This window comes from Neophocaena asiaeorientalis, unplaced genomic scaffold (assembly GCF_003031525.2).
Source record: "Neophocaena asiaeorientalis asiaeorientalis breed wild unplaced genomic scaffold, Neophocaena_asiaeorientalis_V1.1 scaffold317, whole genome shotgun sequence".
NCBI lineage: Eukaryota > Metazoa > Chordata > Mammalia > Artiodactyla > Phocoenidae > Neophocaena > Neophocaena asiaeorientalis.
In genome coordinates this window covers 3,058,269-3,065,081 of record NW_020173114.1, presented here as the reverse complement: position 1 = coordinate 3,065,081, position 6,813 = coordinate 3,058,269, and positions in this window count along the sequence as shown.

Below are 6,813 nucleotides of genomic sequence, written 5' to 3'. Positions count from 1 at the left end.
GTTGTCCATTTTATTGGCATAGAGTTGCTTGTAGTAATCTCTCATGATCCTTTGTATTTCTGCAGTGTTAGTTGTTACTTCTCCATTTTCATTTCTCATTCTATTGATTTGAGTCTTCTCCCTTTTTTTCTTGATGAGTCTGGCTAATGGTTTATCAATTTTGTTTATCTTCTCAAAGAACCAGCTTTTAGTTTTATTGATCTTTGCTACTGTTTTCTTCATTTATTTTTCATTTATTTCTGATCTGATCTTTATGATTTCTTTCCTTCTGCTAATTTTGAAGGTTTTTGTTCTTCTTTCTCTAATTACTTTAGGTGTAAGTATAAGTTGTTTATTTGAGATGTTTCTTGAGGTAGAATTATATTGCTATAACTATACTATTTCAAATTTCTTAAATTTACCAAGGCTTGATTTGTGACCCAAGATAGGATCTATCCTGGAGAAAGTTCAATGAGCACTTGAGTAGAAAGTGTATTCTGTTGACTTTGGATGGAATGTCCTATAAATATCAATTAAGTCCATCTCATTTTTAATGTATCATTTAAAGCTCGTGTTTCCTTATTTGTTTTCATTTTTTTTTAATTTTTGATAGTTTGATTAATATGTGTCTTGGTGTGTTTCTCCTTGGATTTTTCCTGTATGGGACTCTCTGTGCTTCCTGGACTTGGTTAACTATTTCCTTTCCCTTAGTAGGGCAGTTTTCAACTATAATCTCTTCAAATATTTTCTCAATCTGTTTCTTTTTTTCTTCTTCTTCTGGGACTCGTATAATTCAAATGTTGGTGCGTTTAATTTTGTCCCAGAAGTCTCTGAGACTGTCCTCAATTCTTTTCATTCTTTTTTCTTTATGCTGCTCTGCAGTAGTGATTTCCACTATTTTATATTCCAGGTCACTTATCTGTTCTTCTGCCTCAGTTATTCTGCTATTGATTCCTTCTAGAGAATTTTTAATTTCCTTTATTGTGTTGTTCATCATTGTTTGTTTGCTCTTTACTTCTTCTAGGTCCTTGTTAAGCATTTCTTGTATTTTCTCCATTCTCCTTCCAAGATTTTGGATCATCTTTACTATCATTACTCTGAATTTTTTTCAGGTAGACTACCTATTTTCTCTTCATTTGTTTGGTCTGGTGTGTTTTTACCTTGCTCCTTCATCTGCTGTGTGTCTCTGTCTTCTCATTTTGCTTAACTTACTGTGTTTGGGGTCTCCTTTTCGCAGGCTGCAGTTTCCTAGTTCCCGTTGTTTTTGGTGTCCGCCCCCAGTGGCTAAGGTTGGTTCAGTGGGTTGTGTGGGCTTCCTGGTGGAGGGGACTAGTGCCTGTGTTCTTGTGGATGAGGCTGGATTTTGTCTTTCTGGTGGGCAGGACCGTGTCCGGTGGTGTGTTTTGGGGTGTCTGTGACCTTATTATGATTTTCGGTAGCCTCTCTTCTAATGGATGTAGTTGTGTTCCTGTCTTGCTAATTGTTTGGAATAGGGTGTTCAGCAGTGTAGCTTGCTGGTCGTTGAGTGCAGCTGTGTCTTAGCTTTGAGATGGAGATCTCTGGGAGAGCTTTTGCCACTTGATATTGTGTGGAGCCGGGAGGTCTCTGGTGGACCAGTGTCCTGAATTTGGCTCTCCCACCTCAGAGGCACAGGCCTGACACCCGACCAGAGCACCAAGACCCTGTCAGCCACATGGCTAAATCAGTGCCTTCCCATGTGATCCACGCATAGAAATTACTTGGAGTATCTCGTCCAGCTGCTAGTGGCTGCCAGCATTCCTAGGCTTGTGGGTACATCAGTCTTCAAGGCCAGCTTCTTTAACTCTCTGCTCTATCTTCACATCACCTTCTCCTCTGTGTGTGGTTGGATTTCCCAGAAAGCTGGCTTATAATCAAGTAGTTTAATTGCTGGGGAAGTGATAGGGGAAATTCTGCCTGCCAAGAAGACCTAGGTCAAGAAAAAACTGATTTCATGGCCAGGAGATGCTCATGACAATGGGACATAAATTCTTCTGTCTCAATCTACTCTTAGGAATGGTCACCAGAGCCTGTTTTATCCTTCTAAGGGAAGAAGTTGCCATCTAAAAGGTAGGAGTAAGGAAAGATAGGTTATTCCTCTGACAGATCCTTACTTATTAACTACATATAACTAAGTCACCAATAGATCCTCACTGGCCTTATGAATAGTGTGATTTTAGGAACTCCAAAGATATTTTTCCACTTACTTGATGATGTAAGAATTGTCACAGACTCATTTAAGATGGAAAAGTCTGGTTAAAATAATAGGTTAAAATTTATCCACACTGAATTAGTGAATGCCTAATTCCTGCTTCGATAGAGGGAAGAGGCTGGCTAGGCATAGAACACCTGAAATAGGGGTTGAGGAGGGGCGAAGTCACTAATGAGAGGGGAAAGACCACAGAAAGGGAGATTGGGAATACTGAAGACAAACTAAACTGATTTCACAGGTAGTCCTTTTTCTGCAAGGTGTGAATCCTGCAGACATCACATGGCTCTACCACCCCTCCAGCCACATCTTTTAAAGCCTGTCTTTGTTATTAAGGAGTTTCATCATCTGTGGATTGAGATTATTTCTATTATTACTTCTATATTATTATTTCTATAATTATTTCTATTTTCTATCCAGAGTATAATTCTACCACACAATAATTTTTAAAACATTTAAAAAGTTTATTGCCAACCACGTTAATTGTTAGATGACAAGGAGCCTATTCTATAATAAAAATAAATTTTTTATTGATTGTTGTCAGTAAAAATGTATGGCTTTGTGCAAGTTATCTAATCGTTCTCATCTTTCCTTATCTCCCTATAAAATTAGAGAAGTAGATGAGTTGATCTCTAAAATCCCTTCTAATTCTAGATTTCTACCCTTCTATGATACAGAGTGAAAGGTATGTTAGACAATGACAAGATCCAATTTATTCAATAGTTGCCAATCAAAATACAGTACAGTATATTGACCAGATTGGCTACAGTCCAAATGACTAGTCTGTTGATAAATAATATGAAGATAGCAGAAAAAGTTAGTCAAAAGATTTTCATCAGTTGTAGGAGGATAAAAGTAAGCCAAATAAAGCCAGTGGAAGAAAGCAAGTGAAAGATTTTGAATTGAGGTTAGATTAGTTCTTCTGTAGGTACAATTCAGAGCGTTAGCTTCTCAGTGTTTAAGATGTTACTCTAATGAGGCAGGTTATGGAAATATGTTGACTCATCCCAAAAGAATGTTCAAACCTAGTAAAATAACAGCACTACATATTGAGAATTTCAGGATTGCAGTTTTTGGTCTTCTCTAGCTTTGGTAATCTGTTGGTGAATAACCAGTCTAATTTTCAAGCCACATCCATATGTATTTAACTGGTTTGAAAAACTCAATGAAAAATATGTGTAAGCATCCAGATCTATAGAGTAATCATTTGTTGTTGTTGTTTCTTGTCTGCTTAACACCCCATAACAAGTTGAACATTTTTGAGCTATTTTAGCAAGTCATACACAGTCTTGTGCATATGATTACAAGTACTCCAAATTATTTTTCTTTCAAGGGCTCTGAAGGTATTTCCTCAGTTGATCTCTTGGGTCTCAGAAAAGTTACTTTCTTTTCTTGGGTTACCATAGAAGCAAGGAAGTCATTTTCATTTCCAAGTACAATAAATCAATCAACATTTATAGAACACCTGTTTTGTTCTGGGCCTTAGACTAAGCAGTGTGGTGAATACAATGATGAATAAGAGATGACCTCTGCCCTCCAGGCAATCCAGGCTCTTAGATAAAAGGTACCAAACAGACAATACCAGGCAGCATATAATAAGTAGTGTATGAGTGGCCTGGGAAATAAGAGTTCTAGTGTTTTGAGGTGGGAGAGATCATTTTAACCTGAGGTAGTTAGAGAGGGTTTTGGGGAGTGTGTGGGGAAGGCCTGAACCTTGGAGGGCTGACAGCTTAAGGCAAGTAAGTAGAGATGGGGAGAGCACACAGGCAGAGGAGACAGAGTGAAGAGTGATAGTGCAGCGCTGGTGATCTGGCCAGCCTTGGTGGGCTGTCCTCGATGTTGGGCCATGCTTAGGGTGCAGGGCTGGCCTAGGCCTTAACTGGAGACAGACATGTGGCTGATAGCAGAGGCAACAATGGGGCAGCAAAATGCCAGACTTCATTCTTAAGTGAGATATAGCACTGGTGGGCTCCGGTCCTCTGGCTCAGAAAGCACTGGCACCTGGGTGGCTCCCTGAGAGCTGCTTCCCCTCAACTTGGAGGCAGGACCTTGGGGTGGAAGCAGCGCTGGAATCCGTGCTCTGCTGTGAACTAATTCTGTAAACTTTGTTAAGTCATTTATACTGTGCCTCAGAGTCCTCCCCCTTTAAGGAAGACACCTGGACCAGGTCATCTCTGAAGTCTCCTTACCTGTCTGTTTGGTGTGTCTCTGTGGAGTAACTGCCTTCATCCTCCATAATGTAACTGAAGTACTCTTTATAAAGAGTAAGCTCATTATCAAGGCTTTTTCATTGATAAATCTAAGTAAAGCTTCTTTGCATATGGCCCTTATTAAATGCAGGTGAAAACAATGTAGGTTAATGATTAAGTCCACCATCTGGGTTCAAATCCTGGTCTTTTCAGTTACTAGCTTTGTGCCTTTGAGCAAGTTACTTAATTTTTCTAAGTCTCAGGTTTCTATATCTGTAAAAAGAGGATGACAATAGCACCTACAGATTATGATTTACTGTAAGAGTGAGTACACACGAAAGTGCTTAGCATGGTGCCTGGAAGGTGGAAAGTGTTCAGTACATGTTAGCTCTTTTAGCATTATTAATACAATACTGTTTAGCTGTTGTAGGTCCTTATTCACTTTTTTTTTTTTTTTGCGGTACGCGGGCCTCTCACTGTTGTGGCCTCTCCCGTTGCGGAGCACAGGCTCTGGATGCGCAGGCTCAGCGGCCATGGCTCAAGAGCCCAGCCACTCCACGGCATGTGGGATCTTCCCAGACCGGGGCACGAACCCGCGTCCCCTGCCTCGGCAGGCGGACTCCCAACCACTGCGCCACCAGGGAAGCCTCCCTTATTCACTTTTTAAAGTGATTTTGAAGAATTAAGTAACATAGGAATTACATTATCAGGTAATTACAAACTTGGAAGTGTTGTATGTATTACAGATTGACAAGCAATAATAGAAAGAAACCCAGTAAGACTAGAAATTTGAAGCAGAAAATAACTAAAGTTTAACATAGGAAGGAGCTAAGTGCCTGGAGATAAAGGATTGGAAACAGAGATATCCAGTGAAAGGCAGAAATGCCTCAAAAGCCCTAGAGTCACAGTAAACAGCACCTGGAAACTGAACCTGCAAAGTGATAAGATGATACAGTTCTGGACACCTGACTATTAGAAAGGTGTTAACCAATAAAAAAAAGAGTGGAAAGCAGAAAAAGAAGGCTCGAGGGACTAAAATTTGATTGAAGATTTTTGAAAACTAGACATGTATATCACAGAGTAGCAGATCTGGCTTATAATATGCTTGTCAGGCTCGCAGATGGAAAAAATAGAAACATCGGGGAGGGAGATGAGATAAAAGAGTGGTGGGTACATGTTCTCTCTGCCTGTGGTGGGATCAATTCAAGTAAAGGAAAGCATTTCTAATGGCCAGCCTCCCTAGGGACAAGAGAGAAGCCATTTACATCCCAACAGGACAGAGCCCCAGAGAACGCACTGTGAAATTGTCTGCAATTGGTGGGGACTAAACAAGGTAATGTTTCCAGTTACTGTGAAGCCATTCAAAATTGTCACCCTCTCTGTGTCGGGACACCACTGTGACTCGACAGAAAGAAGGGCCTGTCCTGTCAGATTAGGAGTTAATATTTGCACAGTGTTTAGTGTAGTGCTTGGCACTAATTGAGATATAAATGTTAAATAAATGAAATTAGAATTTCTGAACATATTTGGCAACCGAATCAGAATTCATTAGTCTTGTTTCAGGAATGAGCAGGTCTGCTTGCCAACTGAGAAGACAATCAATTATAAAGTCAAGCCAAGAAAATTCTTTTGGAAGCAGTGTCATTGCTGTGCCATGACTTATCAATATAACCAAAACTGGAGGTCAGTGTGTAGAGAACCCCTCTCCCTTCAGCCAGCTGGCAGAGCAAAAAGTTTTAGGAAGCAAACTATACAAAATTTCACAAGACTTGTTTTGAGAGAGTATTATTACTAGAGCCTCTGGGATGCCTAGCTTCTCTCATCTCCATTAAACTTTCTCTCAACATTTAAGAGTTTACAGTTGACTGCAAAACTTCGGCTCCTTTTCCTCTGCTCACCTGCTGACATGTATCTGTCTGCTGTCTGCTCCACTGCCCTGTCATTTCAAGGAGACCAGTCTACTTGGCATCACTAGGAAAGACCATTCTTTTTGGTAGGAAGCTAGGTTGGACTCTACCTCTTGATCATTGCCAGATAGATATGCACCTTGGAGGGAAGTCTGGTGATCAACATTACAGGTTCTTCTCTCCTTTAAAGAAGATCTCTCTGTTGCCTTCTTGCTTCATCTTTTTCCTCAAAGAAAATTGAGAGAACTCTGCTCAGGCCTTCTCCACCCCCCCACCCCACCCCCCCGTGATCACTTATGGAAATCCCAATGGGTGATTGGACCAATTTGAAGTTAAGCGGATAGTGGGTCAGCATCTGTAGACATTCTTCCAAGGCCATAGCATGTCGAATGTGACTCTGTTCCTGACTCAACCTCCTGAGGAGGTTGGTGTGGTCGAAACTTAGTGCAAACAATGAATTCTGAGAAATGTCCGTAGCCAGTACTTTGTTTACAAAAGACTTTCACTTGTG